Genomic DNA, 25,897 nt, shown 5'->3' on the forward strand with positions numbered 1-25,897 from the left:
ATTCACCGATATCGGGTTGCGTATGCTTGCATTTTTATTTGATTTTCAAGTAATACAAAATTTAAAACTACGTGTTTCGAATTATAAGCATCTTCATGGTATGACAGAAATGAATATAGGTCACTTATACAAAAGGAAAACTGTTAGGCTTGACGTACTACAAACGAGTTTGTACTTAAAAATTGATAATACTTTATAACTATATCTGTAAGGAATTTTATGACCACCACTTTCTCATTTCATAATTTAGATGACGCATTGGAATATGTCCAGGTCTAAGGATGGATACTTGACTTATTTTACCCCCCACCTGAAGATCAAACAAAGTCCATTCCTAGTACATAGACCTTACAGGCTACTCCATAACTTTAATTCAACAACTTCCGGAAACACAACGGAACATAAGGGGTTGTCTGTCCGCTCATAAGGTCGAACCGGGCTTATAATTAAGCTGATGTTCTCCGCTTTAATTAATCAATTTACGCTTCTCAGTTCATTTTCGGACCGATGCCTCCGTTATGTGCGCCTAAAACCAGAACTGTTGTTTAAAAAAAAAAAACGTCCCTCCCCCGCTCACCCCTAAAGTGCCAATTACTTATATATAAAAAAAAATCCCTAAAATTTAGGGTAATTCATCTTGTATCTATGGGGGAAAGCAGCCCGGTCGCCCTTAAGGCATCGGAGCATCCTCTAAGACGTATCGGGAAGGAACGCTCCTTTGCCCCGAAATTAAATTAAAGGAAGAACACAGATTATAGAAAATAAAAATCCCCTTCTTTTTTTTTGAAGTGCATTGGGGAGCAACAGCGCTTTGCACGTACCTGAGAACAGGGACGTACCTACTTCACGGGAATTATCCTTAGAAACTGTGTTTTTTTTTGCGGTAAGTACGTTACTAAGCCCAACGTGAGGCGAAGAAGAAGAACTAGAACGACGTGTCAACAGTGTCAAGTGGTGGAACTGTAGCAACACCTCAGAAATGTCAAGGTATTTAAGAGTCGTTAGCACATAGTCCTTTAAAATTGAATTAAATTTTTTTTAAAAGAAAAATTGTTGTTACGTTGCAAGGGCCATGAATAGGCCACTGCATATAAATGGAAGAAATCGTGCAGACAGCATCTCGTGTCGTGATATTTCCAAAGGAATATTTTATTTTTTACAGTTACTACATTACTTACAGTTGACTTAGCAACGAGTTAGGTTTAAGCTACATAATGAACTTTTCTCTATAATCTAAAAGACCAACACTAAGGTCCTAAATGCTGTTTGTACACTAATATTATTTTTATTGCATTATGATTGCTACGTTGCAAAGGCCAACTGACTTACATAAGTAGAGAAGTATAATACAGTTCTTGGAAAATAGCAGTATAGCGGGTGTTATGTGGATTTTTCTATTGAAAAACTCGAGAGAAAACTTCACGTAAATAGGGTGTGGAAACAGCATTACGTGTCGCACGAACTTGATTTGCAGGGGCACTAAATGCTGCCTGCACCGTTGGTTAATATTTAACAAAACACTGTTGCTACGTCGTTAAGGCCAAATAATTGACAAGATGCCCATTTGTACAGCATATCGAGTCGCCGTATTGCCAAATGAGTGTTAAATTTTTACCACGTTTTTGCTTAATTTATTTTGGCCTTGGCACTACTTAAGTATAAATTAGTCGTGGTGTTTGAATGGAAAATTTATGCTACATTATTAAATCCAGCTTGTTGAAAGAAAAAAAAAAAGTTGTGCAGACAGCATTACGTACCCCGCGACACTGTCAAGCAATGGTGCCGAGATTTTGCACAAGACTTTTTTCTTAATAAACTTGATCTGAAGCGGTGCGAAATGCTGTCTGCACCCTTAGTGTTTGACAAAAAACTGTTGCATCTTTGCTAAAGCCAGATAGTTGCAGACAGCATTACAAGCCATTACATTGTCAAATTATCAACGATCAAACATTTTTTGATTTAAAGTCAACGTAATCTATCGACTAAAAAATCTAATGACAAACGTAATCTAAAGGGGCATTAAATGCTGTCTGCATTCTTACTTGACATTTGATAAATCTGTTGCTACGACAAGATACATATCTCGACAGGGGTCTGTAGACAGCATATCATGTCGAGGTATTGACAAATGATGACAATATAAATTACGGTGGTGCCAGGATTTGTTTGTTACTCTTTTGCTTAATTATTTTGCTCTTGGCTTGAATGTTGTCAATATATTGCGATGTTGCCAGTTTTTTATCACTTACAGACGAGTTAAATTTAAGCTGCTTTAAGGAAGATGACACTCCATAATAAAACTCTCGAACAATAGCAACACGGTGGTACTAAATGCTGTGTACACTTATGACAAGTTAACTGTCCTTCAAGTTATGTAGCAGCAATAATTTTTTTTACAATATGAGTGCTACGCTGTAGATGGCAACTAACTTATACAATTCGAAGAATATAAAACAGTTTTTCGAAAATAGCATTATTATTATTTGATTGGGAGAAATATTCATACAAATGGAAAAAGTGTGCAGACAGCATTATGAACCGAGGAATCATCAGTCATTTGTCAATCATAATGAATTTGATCTGAAGCGACACTGAATGCTCTCTGCACTTTTACTTGACGTTTGATAAATCTGTTGCTACATTGCTAAGGTCAAATAGCTGTAGACAGCATTACAAGTCGCGGCACTATCTAACAATTAACGATTTATTCATTACCTAAAATTTTTTGATTCAAAGTCATATTGAACTGGATCTAAAGTGGCACCAAATGCTGTCAATAAAAAAACTGTTGCTACGTTGCTAAGCCCAAATAGTTGACAGTGTAGCCAACTGTACATAATTCAAAAAGGGCATTTAGACAGCATATCGTGCTAATCAAAAGGAAAATTCAAGGAGAAAGATGTGCAGAAAGCATTTCATACCGCGGAATTCTCAAACAATTTACCAATAAACGTCTAAGTTAATTCAAAGTCATGATGAACTTGTTCTGCAGCGGCATTAAATGCTGCCTGCAACCTTGGTTAATATTTTTAAAAAAACGACTGTAGATCAACTCCTAAAGAAAATACATGCAATATTTGTAACGCGATTTCTTTGAAGGGGGCAACACGTGTAACAGCAGAAATATCTCATTTGCTACTAGGTTTGCAGCTTCAGGAATTACTGTCAAAATTGTACAGACAGCATCATGGGCCACTGTCAAATAATTAACGATTTAACATTTGGTGACTTGATTTGACGCTGCATTAAATGCTGTCTGCATCCTTAGTTGACATTTGATAAATTTGTTACTACGACAAGGTACATATCTCGACAGGGGTCTGTAGACAGCATATCGTGTCGCGGTATTGACAAATAATGACATTACAAATTACGGTGGTGCCAGGATTTGTTTGTTATTTTTTTGCTTAATTATTTTGCTCTTGGCTTGAATGTTGCGAATATATTGCGATGTTGCCAGTATTTTATTATTTATGGACGAGTTGAGTTTAGATGCTTTAAGCAAGATGACACTATATAATAAAACTCTCAAACAATAGCAACACGATGGTACTAAATGCTGTCTACACTTATGACACTTGTCGCAAGTTAACTGTCCTTCAAGTTATGTAGCAACAATAAATTTGTTTACAATGTGATTGCTCCACTGTAGACTACAACTAATTTATACAATTTGAGAAATATAAAACAGTTTTTCGAAAATAGCATTATTTGATTTTTTGATTGAGAGAAATATTCATACAAATGGAAGAAGTGTGCAGACAGCATTATGTACGGAGGAATCATCAGTCATTTGTCAATCATAATGAATTTGATCTGAAGGGACACTGAATGCTCTCTGCACTTTTACTTGACGTTTGATAAATCTGTTACTGCATTGCTAAGATCAAATAGCTGTAGACAGCATTACAAGTCGCGGCACTATCTAATAATTAACGATTTATTCATTACCTAAAATTTTTTGATTCAAAGTCATATTGAACTTGATCTAAAGTGGCACCAAATGCTGTCAATAAAAAAACTGTTGCTACGTTGCTAAGCCCAAACAGTTAACAGTGTAGCCAACTGTACATAATTCAAAAAGGGCATTTAGACAGCATATCATCAGGAAAAACTGCAGCTGCAGCTACATTATTAAATCCAAGTAATTAAAAAAAAATTAAGAAGAAAAATGTGCAGAAAGCATTTCATACCGCGGAATTCTCAAAAAAATTCCAAGTTGATTTAAAGTCATGATGTACTTATTCTGCAGAGGCATTAAATGCTGTCTGCAACCTTGGTTAATATTTGAAAAAAAAACTACTGTTGCTACGTTGTTAAGGCCAGAGTAAACCAGACTTTTAGATAATCATGACGGTAGATCAATTTCTAAAGAAAATATTTAGCAACAATATATTGTTCTAATTATAATTTTTACTTTGCAACTACCTTACATAAATCGAAGAATGTAACACAGTTTCGGAAAAATAGCAACACGCGGTGTATAATCTTTTCGATTCTCTTGAAAAACGGTTGCTACATTGTCAAATCTACACGATTGAATAAGAAACTCGTAAAAAGTTCAAATCAGTTAAATCATTAACATTCGTAGATTTAGAGTAATAATGAATTTCATCTCAATCAGATAGTATTTAGTGCCGCTAAATGTTGTCTGCATCCTTAGCTAATATTTCACAAATCTGTTGCTACATTATTAAATACAGCTAATTAAGAGAAAAATTTTTGGAAAAAGGTGTGCCATTACATTGTCAAATCATTAACAATTTAACTTCGGCATCAAAAATGCTCTCTGCCCCCTTACTTAACAATTGAAAAATCCGTTGCTACGTTGCTAAGTCCGACTAGCAAAACCATTGTCAAACGTCAAACAAGCGTGCAGATAGCATTCCGTGCCGCGAATTTCGGTGGACTACGCCACTGCATCGTAAAGAGGCACGTCGTCGTTCGCCAAGCAAATGATTACGATTCCCGTAAGGCGATTTTTTCTTCCCCTCCCGCTCATCGAACCGTTTTGTTAAAACCTTTTCAATCTCTGGCTTTATGTATTCATTAATTTCTACTCACGGAAAACTTTTATTTTATCCCTCGTTGGGTTCGAAAGTTTCCCTCTTTTTTTCCTTTCTTTTTAAATGTAAAAACCTTATTCTTTCGTCGCCCTGCGACAGAATTAATGAGCCGCATTGAGTGCCGATAATTTTAAAAGTAAATTTGCATTGAATGTTCCTTGAATCGACACCTCATAATACCAAAGATAAGCTGTTTGTTCCCGCCAAAGTAGATCGAAAGTTCTTAGTAGCAGCATCGCTTGAGCACCTAAATTGCTACTAAACACATATGTTTTGACAGTTGAATCACACGTTGCCACTAGGGTTAAAAGATCATACAACCTCTCCACCCCGCTGTCAGCAGTTCCTTTCAGTGATTTACAATCTCGCCGACAAGGGGGTTAAAAGTAAAACGTAACTAGGGTTAAACAATCGCATAAAACGCCCTTTTAAAATACCTCCGCGGGCATCGAAGGTATGCTAACTAGCAACAGACCTGGGGGAATCCATTTAACCGCCCCAAGATTTATTGTTACCGCTTTAATTCTTCTTATAGCCCCCCTTTGGGGAGCCCTCTTAAGACTTCCGCCGATAAAAGGTGATTAGAACGGTTCGGGGATTATGATTAATATTGTATGAACTGGGTGTAAGGGATAATGTAATTATTTGGGACGACGCAATATGTGGACGAACAGTAGCAACCACCATGTGCACGAGATGCTGTCTGCACTCTCAAGTGACATTTGACGTAAGTCAGTTGTCGATCAAACAATAATGCTGTACGAAATGTTTTTACTAACTCTAAGTTGACATTTCATTTTAATCAGGTTAGAGCCCGGTATTATAAAACTATTTTGACACATAACTTGAAGGTAACTTGTGGAATAACGTCACATGTCACAGTTAACTTCAAAATGTAGAAGTTAACTTTGTCGGGTGGAGGGGGTATCGCTAAAAAAGCTTCTATTCCTCGACACATAGATGGCGGTAAAAAAATTAAATATTCTCCTCGATACTACCGGTCTGTCAAGCATCTATCATGGCTCTTTAGCTTGTAGAGGCTTTCTGTTTAGAAGTATAACTACGGCAAAACCGAGCCAAAATAAAAACATGAAAAATTCATCTTTTGATAGTAGCACGTGGCCCTAATAAGGCCTCAAAGACGAAGAAGAAGAAATGGGACTATAAACATCCCATTACTTCTTGACATTTGAAACTGACATTTTAATGCTAAGGGTAACTTCATGTTTTTAACTGTTGCTACGTTGCTTGGACCGTTTTATTAATATGAACATGAAAATTCATAATAGTAAGGAGGTCCTTGTAGACAGCATTTAGTGCCACGACTCGTCACGTAATTCCTGGATAAATTCTTAAACAATAGCAACAACAACAATGCATTAAATGGTGTTGTAACTTGCAGCTGCTCTATTACAGTATACTAACGGTATGTTTTTTTAACTGTTGCTACGTTGCTAAAACCGTTTAATTAACCTAAACATGAAAATTCATACCATAATTAAGAGGTGCTTATAGACAGCATTTAATGCCACGACTCGCCACGTAATTCCTGAATAAATTCTTAAACAATTGCAACAACACTGTATTAAATGTTGCCAAAATTAAGAGGCCCTTGTAGACAGCTTTTAATGCCACGTAATTCCTGGATTAATTCTTAAACAATTGCAACAAGAACACTGTATTAAATGTTGTTGTAACTTGCAGCTGCTCTATTACAATATATTAATAGTACTTTTTTAACTGTTGCTACGTTGCTAAAACCGTCTAATTAACATGAACATGAAAATTCATGCAAAAATTAACCGGACCTTGTAGACAGCATTTGGTGCCGCGACTCGCCACGTAATTCCTGGATTAATTCTTAAACAATTGCAACAACAACACTGTATTAAATGTTGTTGTAACTTGCAGCTGCTATATTACATTATATTAATAGTACTTTTTTAACTGTTGCTACGTTGCTAAGACCATCTAATTAACATGAACATGAAAATTCATGCCAAAATTAAGAGGCCCTTGTAGACAGCATTTAGTGCCGCGACTCGCCACGTAATTCCTGGATAAATTCTTAAACAATTGCAACAACAACACTATATTAAATGATGTTGTAAATTACAATATTTTAATGGTATTTTGTTTTAATGTTGCTAAGACCATATAATTAACATGAACATGAAAATTCATACCAAAATTAAGAGGCCCTTGTAGACAGCATTTAGTGCCTCGGCTCGCCACGTAATTCGTGCATAAGTTCTTAAACAATTGCAAGAACAACACTGTATTAAATGTTGTTGTAACTTGCAGCTGCTATATTACAACATATTAACAGTATGTTTTTTTAAATGTGGCTACGTTGCTAAGACCATCTAATTAACATAAACATAAAAATTCATGCAAAATTTAACCGGGCCTTCTAGACAGCATTTAGTGCCGCGACTCGCCACCTGAAATACATTCTTAAACAATTGGAACAACAACACTGTATTAAATAGTGTTGTAACTTGCAAATGTTATATTACAATATATTAATGTTGTTACGTTGCTAAGACCATCTAATTAACATGAACATGAAAATTCATATCAAAATTAACAGAGCCTTGTAGACAGCATTTAGTGCCGCGACTCGCCACGTAATTCGTGGATAAATTCTTGAACAATTGCAACAACAACACTGTATTAAATAGTGTTGTAACTTGCAGCTGCTATATTACAATATATTAATGCTACTTTTTTAACTGTTGCTACGTTACTAAAACCATCTAATTAACATGAACAAGAAAATTCAGATCAAAATTAACAGGGCCTTGTAGAAAGCATTTAGTGCCGCGACTCGCCATGTATTAAATTATATTAAACAACACTGTATTAAATGATGTTGTAACTTACAGCTGCTGTTAACGGTATGTTTTTTAAATGTTGCTACGTTGCTAAGACCATCTAAATAACATGAACATGAAAATTCATATCAAATTAAGAGTTCATTGTAGACAGCATTTAACGCCGCGGCCTGCCGAATACATCATGGGTTTTAAAACAATAGCAATACCAACGATGTGCGAATTGCTGCTTGTAACTCTCAGCTGACTGACATTTCATTCTGTCAAACTTTTTCTGTAGCAACAGAAAAAATATTTTTAGTAGCGTATTATATATTAGAGAGTTTAAGTGCAGCGACGACGTAGCCAAGATTTACGCACGTTAAACGAGGTTAACGCACGCACGAGTGTAACGTTCGGTGTCCTGCAAAATGAGTTTAAGCGAAATATTTTCTGCGTGTTGACGTGACGTGACAGAATTGACAGCGACTTGTCATTTTTCAAGTGCCAGGCGGGATAATTTTTATGCCAAATGTAGATGAAAACTTTCTGTAAACCGAAATCTACTTTTTGATTTTAATGATTTTACAGTGCTGGTCCCTGCACTCACCTTGTTCAGCTGCAATATAAAAAATAACATAGCCATATCTTACATTGGATGGGATAAATAAACTAGATTTCTTCATCAACTTCTAGGCAACAAAGATGAAAGCATAAACAGCTTAATTGAAAGATAAAATAAACTTACCCTTACTGGAAACTATTGAGGGTTACGTTATCAGAGGATCTAATCCATTAGCAGCAAAAACAAATAATCAAACTATAACTAATCAAACAAAATTAACCCAACTAAGCAACCAAAACCCAAAACTAATATAATCAAACTACAAAACTTTTACATCTTTGTTTTTGTTTGGGATGATACCCATCATAACATAACCTAAAACCTAATCCGCACTGGAATCGAGTCGAATCGTGGATGCTCGGGACGTTCCGCGTATACGTAGGTGAATAAAATGAATGAAATGCGCAGGCGCGGCATCCTTACGCACGTAAGATTTGCTGCACTTAAATTCTCTAATAGCAATACCAACGATGTGCGAATTGCTGCTTGTAACTCTCAGCTGACTGACATTTCATTCTGTCAAACTTTTTCTGTAGCAACAGAGAAAATATTTTTAATTTATTATATATTGGTTGTTTAATTGGAACTTATATAAGCTCTAGCAGTAGTAAATCCAGCTATATTTTGACCTTTACGCAAGCGCAGAAGTACTGCTAGGCTTTAATTGCGCCACAATGGTCCAATGTTTTTGCTTCCCTATTTTGACAGTTTTGACATATTTGTTTATTATAGTGCTTAGTACCAATTTACCTTCAAAATGGACAAAATAATAAAGTTGAGGCTCCGTTTTACCTATGAGGACGACCGTATCTTGTTGAGTGGATTTATTAACAATAATCCCATTAGAAATGAAATAAATAGTAGTTGGAGTTTAAAGTTAAGAATAACGTCAACGGCACTTCTCAAAAAGTCAAAACTCTTTTCATATCCACACGTTTAGGTTTAGCAGTAAAAAAAATACGATTTTTTCCTTAAATACTGCTAGCACTGTTTGACCGTTACAATAATACCCTAATGTGAAACTACATATTACATAACCACGTGCACGAAATGCTCTTTACATTCTTAGCTAAAGATTTGACATAAGTCAATACTATTAAAGGAATCTGTAATGCCCTGTCAATCGTTTTGACACTCGGCAATGTCACTATTCAATTATCAGTGATAATGAATAATGAAAACTTTTGGAGTATATATGGAATATTTTTAATATGCTTGAAATCGGCAGTTTAATATGTGTGTACAAATTAAATATTAGAGAAATATGTACCCGTATAATGAAGTTAATTGTACTATTACAGAAATCTGTAATGTGAGTAGGTCGCGTCCGTCACCTTGACATTTAGCAATGTCACTTGTCTTTGAAAATTCAAGCGCCGATTTTTACACGCGCCAAAGATGTTCGCGCCTTTTTGTATCATTTTAATTATTCGCTACATTTAATTGACAAGCTATATGTCAAAATGACAGCTCTGTCATACCAACGTACAGAGTTCTGTAATAAATAATTAATTACCATTCATAGGAAGTTATACGTCAAATAATAAATTACGATACTCCATGACACCTTACCTTAAGCAGGTTTTTCAAATGAAGGCTTACCCTTACATGTGACAAATGCCCTCTCTAAAGCCTCATTTACGATTACCCACATCACTCGGTTCCAATTAAGGGCATATTGTAGACCGAGTGAATGAAACAAAAAAAAATTGCCCTCCACCCGTTTTGCGAAAATTCCGAAACAACGACAGTTTAGCGAATTAGTTCTCTTTTGTTTGGTGGTTTTTCCGCCCTCGGGCCAAAGTTGCTGAAATGGATCAAAGATAATAATCCTTTCCTGAAAAGTTCCTGTTTTTTTTGGGGAGTAATCTTTTACTTCTGGCCGAACGGAACTAGGTGAATTGCTCTTGATGAAACTTCTTGCCTATATGGGAAGTTTTTATCTGTTTTTATGCGATTTATAGGCCTATTTGTTCGGGATATAAATAAATTAAGTTCTTGTAACAGTCAAGGGTCAATTGATCAACCAACCTTCAATCTTTCCAATAGTGAAACTTCGAATTTGAAAACTCGTTTTCCCCGTTCGTCTTTAGACACGAACGATATCGAACGGAATGGCTGGCTGGCAGTCGTCTTAAATTATCACCGAATAAAAGGAATAAGACCCAGTGTGTGCCTCCGAGGATCTTTCGCTTTTTGCCAAATTACACTTCGCAGTTTATTTTCTTGGCGGCCTGTCATTTATGACGAAAACACTTTGGAGAGGAGGGAAACTTTCTTAAGGCAAATCCTATATGACGCGGAACTCCAGAAATTGAGATTAATAGAATAATAGAATAATAAATTATTATAGAATAATATTTTAAGAATTTTGCTAAGCTTGCAGTCTCTATACGTGGGACCTCGAATAGAAAGTGAAATTTAATTTGGACGTATCCTGGACCTCTTGAGAAAATCCAATTAGGGCCTTCGGTCCGTCAAATGCATCCCCCCCAGAGAGATATTCGGGATACGTTAAAAAAGTCTGGATTCCCGTTTAATTTGAGAATAATGATTCATGTTTTCCTATTTAGGATGCTATCGGAGAAAAAGTCATCTGAGCAATTTTTAAGCTACAAGAATTCTTCATATTATATGAAATTGCGTTAACTTTAGATGAAAACCTCATAAAAGTACCTGGAATACTTTAGGAATTATTAGGGGTCAAAGTGAAATTTTTCTGGTCAAGTATTTAATTTTAAAATTTCGCGCCTTTTGCCTTAACGTCATATGCGTTGAAAGTTATAACGGTTTGTTAGGTTGGCATCAGTGATGTAAATTGACAAGTAGAGATCATGAGGTGACTCGATTATGGCGAGATGCATTAATTTATGTAGATACGAAATAATAATAATTAGTATATTTGTTTAACCGAATAAAATGGCCATTCTACACTGAAAAAATTCTATTAAGCATAGTGTGACCATTAGGTGTTGTACTCACTGTATAGCCGACTCACAAAATCCCACATAATGCAAAATTGATAAAAGTATCTGATGATTAACCATATCAAAAGCTTTAGTAAAATCTAGTAAAATTAATACGGTTGCTTGACTATTATCAAGGGCTCTAAATATATCATCAGACACTTGAGCCAACGCGGTGGCACAGCTATACCCTTTACGGAAGCCAGATTGATATTCAGGAATCAAATTATTATTCTTTAAATAGTCCAATATCTGTTGCTCCATAATTTTCTCAATTACTTTAGAAAAAACAGAAAGAACGGAGACTGATCGAAGATTGCCAAATTCAGTTGGATTTTTTATTTTTGGTATAGGAATAATATTGGCTTGCTTCCATTTTTTTGGAAAGTAGTTTTCCTCTAAACAAATATTTATTAAATGACATAATGGATTAATAATAGCAGGGCAACAAAGTAAGATAAGAGTTATGTTTAAGTTATCGACCCCAAATGCTTTGCTTTTTATAGTTTTTAAAATGTTTACAATTAAGTCTTGAGTTATTAGGTTAAACTTAAATTCATTTGCGACAACTCTATGTTCTTTAAAATATTTAACATAATTAGCATCAACAATATTGTTATTATTATTGCCATTCGTAAAAAAACTATTAAGTTCTTCAACATTCTGTAGAAAAATTGGAAGTTGTTTTTTATTTTTCTGTGAAACACCAATTTTTTTCAATTCTTGCCAAACTTCTTTATTTTTACAAGTATTATATTCAACTTATATTCAAGGTAAGCTTTTTTCTCTGCTCTTATTGCGCTTGTTGTTATATTTCTATATTGCTTATAGATGTTCCAGTCCTCTCGCTCTTTAGTGATTCTAAATTTAATTAATGCCCTATTGCGAAGTCTTTGCATTAATCTAATATTAGCCGTAATCCATGGACTGTAAGGTTTATTTTTATTTTTAACTTTAATTAAGGGAGCATGCATATCCATAATATTATGTAATGACTCCGTGAAAAAGTCAACTTTGGAGTCTATATCTCTCATATCATACATAGTATGCCAGGGAATCAATTCGACTAAATCGGCCTGCAATTGCTCGTAATGTATATCATTTAAATTTCTATATACAAAATTAAAAGTCTGCGGTTCTGGAACCTCCAAATTGGCAGTACAATAAACAAGCATGTGATCAGACACACCCACATCCCTAACGCCGCAATCTTGGATAGACTCATGATTAGAGAAAATTAGGTCTATCAGAGACACCGTTATATCTGACACTCTTGTAGGATCAATGATCAATTGCTTCAAACCATAAACCTCAGTTATTTCAAGCAAAGGTAAGTTCGAATTCAGACCCAAAACATTAATGTTATGGCACAGAAGAGTGAAGTACTGGAAAAATTTAAGGTGTATTTGGCAGCGGCTGAAGCTAAGTTTCAGGTAAAGTTGGAAAGGCTACGATGTGATAATGGTGGAGAGTTTATCACCAAGGCTCGAGGCATCCATATTGAGTACACCATTCCAAGAAATCCACAGCAAAATGGTATTGCTGAGCGGTTCAATAGAACTGTGTTGGACCGAGCAAGGTGTATGATATTTGACGCTCATATGGATAAGAAATTTTGGAATGAAGCTATTTAGAGCTGTGTACTTTATTAACAGGACCCCAACATCTGTGCTTGGGAATGGAAAAACTCCTGCTGAGATTTGGTATGGTGTTAAACCAAATTTGAATAAAATTCGAGTTTTTGGATGTAATTGGTTTGTTCACAACCCTAAGGAAGACAGGAATGGAAAACTTGATGCTCGGAGTAAGAAAATGTTAATGATTGGATACATGGATACTCTGTACCCATTACAGAGTGTGGGACATAGAAAAGGAGAAGATAGTCAGGGATGTAGTTTTTGATGAAAGGAAGAAGAGACTAGAAGAAAATTGCCAGAGGGAACAGGGGGACATCATAGTGTTTGATGATTTTGCTATTGTGGAAACAGAAAAAGAAGTTGCAGGTCAAGGTACAATAAATCGTGATGTTCAGCTTGATGTCGAACAATCCAATGAAGATGTTCCAGGTGACCAGTCTGTGGTAGAAGATGAGCCTCCCAGAAGGGGACAGCGACCCATAGTAATGCCTCATAAATATGATGATTTTATTTTAGATTACAATGAAGAAGACGGACTGATGGCAGCTCTTTTCACTGGGAATCTCGAAGAAAATATTCCTAAGAACTATCATGAGGCATTAGAAACTGGCTGGAAGGAAGCAATCGAGAGTGCACTTAAAGAGAACAAGACTTGGGAAGTTGTGAAGTGTCCAAATGATGTGAATGTGATTGACTCAAACATTCTAATGATGTGAGGTTGTCAAGAAGGCGAGACTAGTGGCACGTGGGTTTAAACAGACTCTCAGTACTTCAGCAGAGGAAGTTTATTCACCGCAGTGGCCCGAATGCTGTCCATTAGGATGCCGTTTGTTTTGTGTGTCGAGCAGGACATGTATGTTAATCAATTGGATGTCAAGTGTGCGTTCCTTAATGGTGATCTACCCAGACCTATATACATGAAGATCAAGTGACATTGCTGAATACTAAAATGACAGACAGGGCATGCCAACATTACAGTCCTTTAATAGTACTATTAACTTTATTATTATACATACAGATTCCTGTAATATATAACTTATTATTGTAATGCAGTAGTAATAAACAATTAAAATCTTGAATTATTTATGAAACAAGTTTGAATTCCGTTACGAATTTAATTATTATTCTTTAATGAACTGTTGAATACATTTTATGTAAGTACCGCCATCTAAGTGTAAGCCAGTGCATTACAATGATAAATTAAATACATATTGAATAAATGAATTGTCGAACAGCGGGCTGCCAAGGCAGTTGTGCATATAGGTCTCCTGATGGACCCGTCATGCCCCACCGGGGTTTACCAGAGCCCAACGGCCTTAGAGAAACCGATAAGGCTCTCTGGTCTGAAGGACTTAAAGTCGCTCGGTATACTGAAAGTGTTACCAAAGTATTTGAACCTGGCGCGCGTGAGTGCTGGACACTTCTCGACTACATGGTCAACGGTTTCATCCTCCTCACAGCACCATCGGCATTCCGGGTTGTCCGCAATACTACACTGGAGCCATGCAGTCACTGCCCATCAGAAGGAGAGGACATTCCTGTATGGCCCGTGACCAAATTTTTGCGTGACCGGTCTCGCCAGCACGTAGTTCGCCGAGGACGTATAGCCTGTAAGCAGTCCTCATTGCCTCGAATTGCACAACGAGGTCCAGAGGCGGAAGGCTCAGCAGAGTCAAGCGCTCTAGTTGGCGCCGTCCGCATGGAACCCGTTATGCTGAGACATGCAAGACGTTGGACTCTGTCCAGATGAGCACGAATTTTCGCTTTCTCCGTACATGGCCACCAATGTATGTGAGAAGAGGTCTCACAATGTGCGAGTAGATCCAGTGGAGGATCTTGGGAGACAGACCCCAGGTATTGCCGAAAGCCCGCCTGCAGGCCCATAGCGCGCAGGTGGCCTTCTTCATTCTGGTTAGCCAGGAGAGTTTGGGATCTAACTTAATTCCCAGAAATCGAACTGTCCTGGAGTAATGCAGCTGCACGCCACCTAGAGATATAACATCAGGGGGCGTGCCAAAGTTACGTCTCCTCGTGAATAGTAGGAGCTTTGCTTTTTTGGGGTAAATCCTGAGACCCCTCGAGAGGCACCATATGTCCACCATACGCAGAGCTCTCATCATAGGGCCCCGCATTGAGACGGCGTCTCTCCCTGGGCAAAGGATTACCAGATCATCAGCGTAGGCCTGTGTGTATAGGCCAGCATTGTTTAAAAGATTTATCAGGCTGTCGACCACAAGGCACCACAAGGTAGGGGACAATACTCCTCCCTGCGGGCAGCCCCATGACGTCAAGCAGATACATGACGTTTCAAGACCATTGCCTCTATCCAGCTAACCAAACAGGATTCTAAACCGCGGCTCTCGAGTGCTTGGCAGATTAATGCGAAAGGGGTGTTGTCCAACGCCCCTTCAATGTCTAGAAACGCACCCAGACAGGCCTTGCCACTACCCAGAGCACCCTCCACCTTCCTCTCGAGGTGCTGTAGGGCCAGGTCCGTGGATTTGCCCGCCTGATAGGCGTATTGGTGCACATGCAGTGGTTTGTTGACCAGGATGCTTTCCTTAAGATACCGATCAGTCAGCCTCTCCATTGCCTTCAGCATAAAGCTGGTAAGGCTGATAAGTCGGTACGATTTGGGATCTGTAAAATCGCTTTTTCCGGGTTTCGGAATGAAGAAGACTTTCACTTGACGCCATAACTTTGGGACGTAGCCCTGAGCAAGGGACGTCCCGAATAGTCTGACTATGTGTGGGGTTAGTACTTTTAACCCGTTTTGCAAAAGGCATGGATATAATCCATCCATGCCCGGAGATTTGAAGGGGAGGAATGTCTTGATTGCCCATTTCACCCTCTCGTAGGTAATTATTAAATACATATTATCTGGATCTATGTAAGCAAGTTAACTGTACTGTTACAGGACTCTATAATGTCAGTATGCCATTTTGACAGTAATAAATATTTAAGATTCCTTCAAGGGGCTTAATAAGGTTCTCCGGTGAAGTATCCAGAGGTTCCCTAGTTTCGTTTGTGTTATCTGTGCTTAGTCCTTTAAATGTCTAAGGTGTTAAAAACCATGGTTAAGGGATGAATGACTTTTCCACTGAGTCACCAACAGTTCCTATTGGATATCAGGCAAGGCCCCTCTATAGAACCGAGGCTCTTCTGTAGTTGACTCTACTCCTAGGATACTCATGGCAATAAAAATGTTGAACTGATTTGAATTTCTTCTTTTACCAAGCATGTGTAGACCAAAAGTTGAGCCTCCAATTGAATTACCATCTTTGAAACATTTTTTGTTATTAAAAGACCTGAAGGTTCCTTTTCGAAAGATCTTTTGAAATTTACAAATGTCTTCAAGTATATTTCAGTACTTTATCAAACACAAAAAGTTGTGAATGAAAAACAATCACCTTTGCAAGAGCAAAGGATGGATCTGAGGGTAAAAACATGATTCTGGAAATTTAGGGCAGTTTTTTACCAGTGATGATGATGCACTTAGCTTCACAATATAACTACAGATACATGTAACATTTAATTAACCACTTTATGGCCAGTTTAAAAGAAAATAAAACTCAAAAGTAGTTTTATTACCTTTTGGGGTAAAACTTTATATATCCCTTACTAAAAGGCGAACTCCAAAGACCCGTAACATAATTTTTTCATACGAACGGTCGTTTAGTATGCCGGGCTTTTCGCATTTATGTTTCCATCCCTTTACGTTTTTTCGGGCATTAATTATTAACGGGTGGAGATTTATACGCCGCCCGTGTAAAATTTTAAAGGGGGGGGAAGAGAAGGTTAATCTTTTGAGAGCCCTAATGTAGGAAAAGTTTTATAAATACATAAGCAGATTTCTCTAATGTTTAGTTGATATAAGAACTAATTCACTTAAAGCCAAATATGAAAAGGGTTGCCGAATAACACTGTATACATACCTTTTTTTCAACACGGCCCCACGGAAACTTGAACAGGTGCATTATGCATTCCGTTTATTCACACTTTCCCCACCGAGGGTCCCGCACAAATCCTCGTAAAAATATAAATCATAAAGTCGCATCTGGAGTTCCTAAAACATAAGTTTAACATGAGTAACGGCTGTTCGGTAAGGAGCGACTGGATTATGGCGAAAATGTATTCTTTGCTTAAGCTTTTTCTACTTTATGTATGTGGTTTTGAGCTACTTCGGGGGTGCATTATAAGCACTTTAAATAAATATTTATTTATGGGTTAACACAACATAACCTATAAAGTGTCTTATAAAATATAAGGTTATGTATTGAATACTCGATTAACGTGATAACTTACCGACATTACAAGGTACTTTAGTTGTAAAAGGAAGGTCCTAAAATGTCAGAAAACGTTTAACTTTTAAAGAGAACTTAATAACAATAATAATAAACAACAAAATTTCTGAAGTGACATTGCTATTGCGAAATGTCAAGAAGACAATTCACGTCAAACATATAGGAACCTGTAATGTCGGTATGTTGTACCTGTTGACTGACATCCAGGAATGTCACTTGTCATTTGTCAATGTGAAATACTAAACAAACTTTTTTTTTCAGGTAAGTGATGTTCGTAGCACTAAAGCGGCACCAAATTGGCTGTAAGTAGCTTTTACCATAATAAATAAAGTATAATTCGGTCCGCTACGTCCCGTTTTATGTTTGGAATATGCGGCGAAGGGGATAAAGCGATTATTTACGGGCCGTTAGCTCGCAGATTGAGACTGCGGATATTTTACTTTTATATTGCAGTTTTTTGCCTCGATGAAAAAGATTGAGGTAAGTTTCTAACTTTTACAAGTTATGCATAGCATAACTGAGTAACCAAACTTCCTCCCCGTGAACTTTTGTTACACGGGAGCTATCAGTGTTAAAGTTCAAGTCCGACGAACTTTCCGGATGCTAATAATTCGATTTTGCGGTCAACCGTTCCATATAAGTGAACATGAACCCTATGGGGGGGGTGCAAGCAAGACGGGGCACTAATTGACACCCTGATTGATTTTCTTCCTTGCCCGGGTCCAGGGCCTTTATCTGACCCTATCCGTTACAAAAAAAAGGCAGACATCCATCAACTTTGCCCACTTTTTTTCAATTTCTTTGTCGTTTAACAGATTAGCCGTTTTGTAGAGTGAGATTGAGGGCTTTTGTAGTTTTTCCAGACACTTTCTGGAATGTTCCACGGGAATTGAGATTAATATCTGGAAACGATAAAGCATGTGAAAATTTAATTTCCATTAAGTCAGTTGTTTATTTAATTGAAATATAGAGGGTTCCGTCCAAGGGTAAAATGATGAATAATTATTACAGGCATCTGTAACCTAATGATGACGACGTTATTAGTCGGTAAGAGGCATTAGTCAATTAGATGTTAGACCTGTCACTTGTCAATTAGTGGTAATAAGTTACGTTCCATTAAATTAACTGTTTCATCATATTTAATTGAAAAATGTAAGGAGAAAATAAAATGTTAATTACAGAAATCTGTAAGCAAATTGTGACGTTATTACAGGACTGTAAAACCGATATGACACGCTTGTCATCTTGATCTATAGTAATGTCACTTGTCAAATATTTATATATAGTGTAATTCAATTTTTATTAAACATTACAGAAAACTGTACTGAAATAATGATGTTTACAGTGACTATTAAAGGAGTCTGTAATGTCGGTATGAAATAAACATGTGGCGCCACGCTTGTCATCTTGACACATAACAATGTCACTTGTCATTATCATGAATCAGTCGTTAATTTATTTTTGTTAATTAATTAATTTAGAAATATATACTGAAAAAATTACTTTATTAGTATTATTACAGAACCCTATAATGTTGGTATGAAATTTACATGTGGGGTCGTCCACGGATAAAGTATTCTATTAAATTTTTAATTATAGAAATCTGTAATTGAATTATGATGTTATTACAGGACTCTTTAATACCGATGTAACACGCTTGTCATTTTTTAACACGCTTGTCAACTTTACATTAAGTATACATGGATGGAAATATTTATCGCTAAACACAGAAATCTGTACCGAGGTAATGTGGTTATCAGTACTATTAAAAAATCTGTAACATTGCTGAAATATACATGTGGCACCATCTATGGCCAGTGAAATGTTTATTACGGAAGCGACACACCTGCCATCTTGACATATAATAATGTCACTTGTCAAATAACATTTATTTTCCTGTAAGTCAGCTGTTAATTAAATTTAAATGAAATGTACATAGATGGCACAGTTTATCCGTAAACTAGTATCATACAAAGTCGATTAATCATTACAGAAATCTGTAACCAATTGATGACACACTTGTCACCTTGACATATTATAGTAATGTCACTTGTGAAATACCTTTAATTTTCCTTTAAATCGGGTCTTAATTAAATTAAAATAAAGTGGCATAGATGGCACTATTTATAAAAAAACTAGCCTAATTCAATGTTGAATAATTATTACAGAAATCTGTACAGAAATAATGACGTTATCAGCACTATTAAAGGAATCTGTAATGTCGGTATGAAATGAACATGTGGCGCCACGCTTGTCATCTTGACACATAACAATGTCGCTTGTCATTATCATGAATCGGCTGTTAATTGAATTTAAATAAAATATACAGTAACCGATTATAATATAATGTTAATTCATTGTTTTAGAAATATATACTGAAAAAATTAGATTACTAGTATTATTACAGAACCCTATAATGTTGGTATGAAATTTACATGTGGGGTCGTCCACGGATAAAATATTCCATTAAAATGTTAATTACAGAAATCTGTAATTCAATTATGACGTTATTACAGGACTCTTTAATACCGATGTAACACGCTTGTCATCTTGACATAGTAATGTCACTTGTTACATATTTATTTTCTTTTTAGAAATATTTATCAGTAAACTAATATAATACAATGCTGATTAATTATTACAGAAATCTGTACCGAGGTAATGAGGTTATCAGTACTATTAAAAAATCTGTAATATTGCTGAAATATACATGTGGCACCATCTACGGCCAATGAAATGTTTATTACGGAAGTGACACACCTGCCATCTTGACATATAATAATGTCACCTGTCAAATAACAATTATTTTCCTTTAAATCAGCTATTAATTAAATTTAAATGAAATGTACATAGATGGCACAGTTTATCAGTAAACTAGTATCATACAAAGTCGATTAATCATTACAGAAATCTGAATGTAATCAGTACTATTAAAGGATTCTGTAATTTTGGTATGAATTTTACGTGTGGCGCCATCCAGGGATAAAATATGTTAACTACAGAAATCTGTAACCAATTGATGACACACTTGTCACCTTGACATATTATAGTAATGTCACTTGTGAAATAACTTTAGTTTTCCTTTGAATTAGGTGTTAATTAAATGAAAATAAAGTGGCATAGATGGCACTGTTTACAAATAAACTAGTCTAATTCAATGTTGAATAATTCTTACAGAAATCTGTACAGAAATAGTGACGTTATCAGTACTATTAAAGGAATCTGTAATGTCGGTATGAAATGAACATGTGGCGCCACACTTGTCATCTTGACACATAGTAATGTCACTTGTCATTATCATGAATCGGCTGGTAATTGAATTTAAATAAAATATACAGTAACCGATTATAATATAATGTTAATTAATTATTTTAGAAATATATACTGAAAAAAATAGATTACTAGTATTATTACAAAACCCTATAATGTTGGTATGAAATTTACATGTAGGGTCGTCCACGGATAAAATATTCCATTAAAATGTTAATTACAGAAATCTGTAATTGAATTATGATGTTATTACAGGACTCTTTAATACCGATGTAACACGCTTGTCATCTTGACATTGTAATGTCACTTGTTACATATTTATTTTCTTTTTACAAATATTTATCAGTAAACTAATATAATACAATGATTATACAATGATTATGAGTAATATAATAAATGAAATGTACATAGATGGCACAGTTTATCAGTAAACTAGTATCATACAAAGTCGATTAATCATTACAGAAATCTGTAACCAATTGATGACACACTTGTCACCTTGACATATAGTAATGTCACCTGTGAAATAACTTTAATTTTCCTTTGAATTAGGTCTTAATTAAATTAAAATAAAGTGGCATAGATGGCACTGTTTACAAATAAACTAATCTAATTCAATGTTGAATAATTATTACAGAAATCTGTACAGAAATAGTAACGTTATGAGTACTATTAAAGGAATCTGTAATGTCGGTATGAAATGTATAGGTGGCGCCATCCGAGGACAAAATATTACTAAAATACGACGTCATTACTCTGTAATACTGATTCAACACGGCTGTCATCTTAACATTTAGTAATGTCACTTATTATCATGAATCAGGCTGTATATTTAATTTGAATGAAATGTACATTGATTGCTCTATTTACCAGTAAATGGAATACAATGTTGATTAGTTATTACAGAAATCTGTACTGAAATAATGACGCTATCAGTACCATTGAAGAACTCTGTAATGTCGGTATAAAATATACAAGTAGCGCCCGATCCACGGATAAAATGTTAAATATAAAAATCTGTAACCGAATAATGATGTTATTACAGGACTGACATATCTGTCATCTTGACATATAGTAATGTCACTTGTCAAATAACATTTATTTTCCTGTAAGTCAGTTGTTAATTAAATTTAAATAAAATGTACATAGATGACGCTGCTCACCAGTAAACTAGTGTAATATTATATTGTTGAATAGTTATTACAGGAATCTGTAATACCGATACGACACGCCTGTCATGTTGACGCTAAAGAACGTCACTTGTCAATCAGACTTTTGACATTTAGAGTTCAAGATGGCGTCAAAAAGTGTCAAAAGATGGGGAGAAGGAGGATTGACTTATATAGTACATAAGGTCCTCGCTCGCCGTCTGGTACATGGCGTGTACATAAGAAGAGTCGCAAGACGGCAGGAAAATTAAAACTTTTAATTAAGAAATTCATTAATTTGAAATTTTACGAAGCCGCAGCCGTCTGGCCGTGTCTGGGGGCCGAGGGAATAAGTTACGTTCAGTGGAAAACTCAACAAGTTTCCCTCTGCCCCACCCGTCTGAGATATTTTAAATTCTGAAAAGGGAAACAGTTTTTCATTCCAAAAAGCCCATTTTTCCATATTCCAGGGAGAAATGTCCGAGTGCAATTAACCACATCCGGAAACAGAGTCCGCTAGCCAAACTAAAATAGCGATTGCCAATTTTAAACAACCGAGGATAGGAGGGAGCAAAAAAACTCGGGGGTGCGCAGGGAAAAGGGGGTGACATTTAAAAAAAAAAATTATAAAAAATCGAAACGTGCTCCTGCCTCGTCACGACGAATGATCGCTTAATCGGAACGAAATGGAATTTTGTACGGATGTGACTCGCGAGAGACCGGAAGGATTAACGACTGCGGCGGACCATCCCGGGGTTTTTTTTTCCAAAAATCCTCCGTAACTTCTTTATCTTGAGGTTTACAACAAAATGTTATTCTTTGTCATTTGTTCTGTATTTAATTAGGATTCTGATGCCAGAATGAAATTTTCCATCTTCCCATTAGTTTTCGAGAAAATGAGGAAAAGCTCCTGAGAGGTTTTTTCCGGTTTTTGGGAGAACCGTTGGGCTTAAAAATTATTTTTTTATTGCATCAGATGCGCATTGACATTTCAAGCAACTTTTGTTTTTACAATTTTTTTCCTTATCCAATAGTTTTCCAGGAAAAAAATAAAAACCAAAATTATGAACGTTTTTCCATGGGTACCGGTACCCCCTTGTAAAACTGGTTGTAACGGTTTTCTAGTACATTTTTCAAGGAAGTTTTATAAGACTTTTTTAAATCTTTTTGAGGAATTTATTAATTAAAAAAAAATTAATTGAAAAAAAAATTATTAATTTTTCACTCAAAAATTTATCAAACTTTTCGAAAAATCCTCCATAACTCTTTTATTTTTCGATTTATGTCTAAATGTTATTCTTTATGATTTGTTCTATTTTTAATGAGGATTCCAATGCTAAAAGAAAATTTTCCATATTCACAACAGTTTTCGAAAAAATGAGGAAAAGCTCCTGAGAGGTTTTTTCCGGTTTTTGGGAGAACCGTTGGGCTTAAAAATTCTTTTTTTAATGCATCAGATGCGCATTGATATTTCAAAGAACTTTTGTTTTTACAATTTTTTTCCTTATCCAATAGTTTTCCAGGAAAAAAATAAAAACCAAAATTATGAACGTTTTTCCATGGGTACCGGTACCCCCTTGTAAAACTGGTTGTAACGGTTTTCTAGTACATTTTTCAAGGAAGTTTTATAAGACTTTTTTAAATCTTTTTGAGGAATTTATTAATTAAAAAAAAAATTAATTGAAAAAAAAATTATTAATTTTTCACTAAAAAATTTATCAAACTTTTCGAAAAATCCCCCATAACTCTTTTATTTTTCGATGTATGTCTAAATGTTATTCTTTATGATTTGTTCTGTTTTTAATGAGGATTCCAATGCTAAAAGAAAATTTTCCATATTCACAACAGTTTTCGAGAAAATGAGGAAAAACTCTTAAGAGGTTCTTTAGCATATGATCAAGTTTTTTTAGGTAATAAGGTATTATTTGAATATTAATTTAAACATAAAATTAGAATCCTTACGTACTTTTAAGCCTGTATTTTATTTTCGCTTACTGAAAAGAGTGGTAGACATACAATAACCCCACTTTAACCAAGAAAATATTAACGGAATATTTTAGAACGATATTTTATGCTATAAAAACGGTTTTTATCGACTCTTACGTATATATATAATAAGTACGAAGCCTTTACCATAAATACCAACAATTTTTTTCAAAAATTACACCAATTTTAAGCAACTTTTTAATAATTTCCTAAAACAGTATTATCATAAGTTATCGCTAGCCGTGATTCGGGAGCAGTTGGCACGCGTCAACTCGCCATCGGCTACCTCGCCGCTCCTCTTTTGCTATGCGCGGAACAAGGACGGAGATATGCGACGGACTGTCATAGTGGCGGAATGTCCGAACTGGTCTCCAATTTTTTTGTTAAATTTTGTATTTTTAGAAAACTAATAATTTTTTTTTTTTTTTTATTTTAATGTGGATCTATTTTGGGAGGGAAATTTGAAAATTGATTTTTTTTTTCGTTTTCCAGGCTTTTGAAGTCATTTTTAGGTGTATAATTCTACGTCAGATATTTTTTTAAAAAATCTATTTTTACAGGTCCTTAAAAGAATTTTTTTGAGTATTCCAGGAATTTTCAAACTCCCCATTTTCCAGGCTTTCGACATGTATTTACGTCTTCAGGAAATTAGAAAAAATAAATAAATTCTTCCAGGCTTTTGAGAGCCTTATTTAAATTTTTGTGGAAAAATCAAAGTAACAGTTTTAAATTCAAATGACGCCTCCTACCAATTTTACTAAAAACTTTCGCGTACCTCTGGATACAATATTTAAAAATACTTAAATTTCACTTGTAAACAGGCCCAAATTGAACAAAATCCATTAAGTTTTTTAAAAGTTATATTCATTTAAACTTTCACTAACTTCCCCCATTTTAAAGCCGGTACACCATAAAGTCTTTAACTAAAACGACGCAATTTTCTGGAGAAAATTAAAGTTGAATTTATGACCAATTAATTACAACTCCCTAGTGGCCAAATTTCAAACTTCTCTTGGCCACAAAGAAAAATCCAACGAGGTCAGATTCCTGACATATGGCCGCTTGGTGAAACACCCTGTATAAAGGATTCTAACCCCCCTGCCCCCCCCTGATGTAACGTTTTCTTTTTTAACAACCAGGAAAACGATTCGTCATAAAACCGAGATTAAAATCAAATATCACGGTTACCGCTTCAAGGACCTGATGCTTGATCAAACGTAAAAACGTTTAAAGTCGTGCAAGATAAATGCGTTTTAATTCCCTCGGGACCGGGGAAAATGTCGGAAATCATACGTCGGGGAAGAGTGGAACGCGTTATTAGATTTTCTTTTATACGAATTTTGATAATGGGAGGCTCCTGTGCCCCGCGTTCCAGGAATTATAAACATATTTCCAGTAAGAGTTCCTTTCCTTTTCCAGTCCAGGTCGTATTTAGACGTGTCACTCTATGGTATTTCGTTGAGGTCCATTTTAAAATATGCCGGTTTGATGCCTTTCCAGGTTATTTTGTATTCCGGAATTTCTGGAAAGGCTCTTTGGAATCGGCTGAGTTTGCTCAAATTTTAATCGAGGGCTTTTTTATTTTTATACCTTATAACCTGCTCAGCTGAAAGGGAAAAGGTTCATTCTTTTGTAGTAAACACTCTGTATGTTATGGAAACTACGTGAAATTCAAAGAAATTTGATGGGTGACATGACTTACTTTGCTTAAGCAGTTTTCGAGATATGAGTGAAAAATTGAAAAAAAAAATAGTTATTATAGTCTTGGAAGTTGTAAAAAAAATTATTTTTAAAAAAATTGGGATTCCAAGGACAAAGTGCTCATATCTCTGAAACTAAGAGAGTTAGAGATGTGAAAATTGGAACACAGCTTCTTCTAATAAATTCATTGGACACCTATTTCAGGATTTTCCCCAAATACTTTTAAAAGTAGAGATACCAGTCTTGGAAGTTCAAAAAAAAGACTCTTTTAAAAAATTGGGATTTCAGGCACAAAGTGTTCATATCTCTGAAACTAAGAGTGTTAGAGATGTGAAAATTGGAACACAGCTTCTTCTAATAAATTCATTGGACACCTAT

General features: G+C 35.5%; 1 protein-coding gene and 1 long non-coding RNA gene across 5 annotated transcripts in view; one reads left to right on the forward strand and one right to left on the reverse strand.

The window, feature by feature from the left end:
- LOC126741688 (uncharacterized) overlaps positions 1–17,551 on the reverse strand; it is a 78,083-nt gene extending 60,532 nt beyond the window's left edge. Inside the window, exons 1-2 of the long non-coding RNA XR_007662286.1 lie at positions 17,416–17,551; positions 17,046–17,176 (exon numbers count right to left, since the gene is read on the reverse strand). This is a non-coding gene — a long non-coding RNA (uncharacterized LOC126741688). The remainder of the gene's footprint in view (positions 1–17,045; positions 17,177–17,415) is intronic.
- Positions 1–25,897, forward strand: part of LOC126741686 (protein sprint) — a 188,003-nt gene that overhangs the window by 62,620 nt on the left and 99,486 nt on the right. The gene's annotated exons all lie outside the window — the stretch shown is intronic.

Source organism: Anthonomus grandis, chromosome 10 (genome assembly GCF_022605725.1).
Source record: "Anthonomus grandis grandis chromosome 10, icAntGran1.3, whole genome shotgun sequence".
Classification (NCBI taxonomy): domain Eukaryota; kingdom Metazoa; phylum Arthropoda; class Insecta; order Coleoptera; family Curculionidae; genus Anthonomus; species Anthonomus grandis.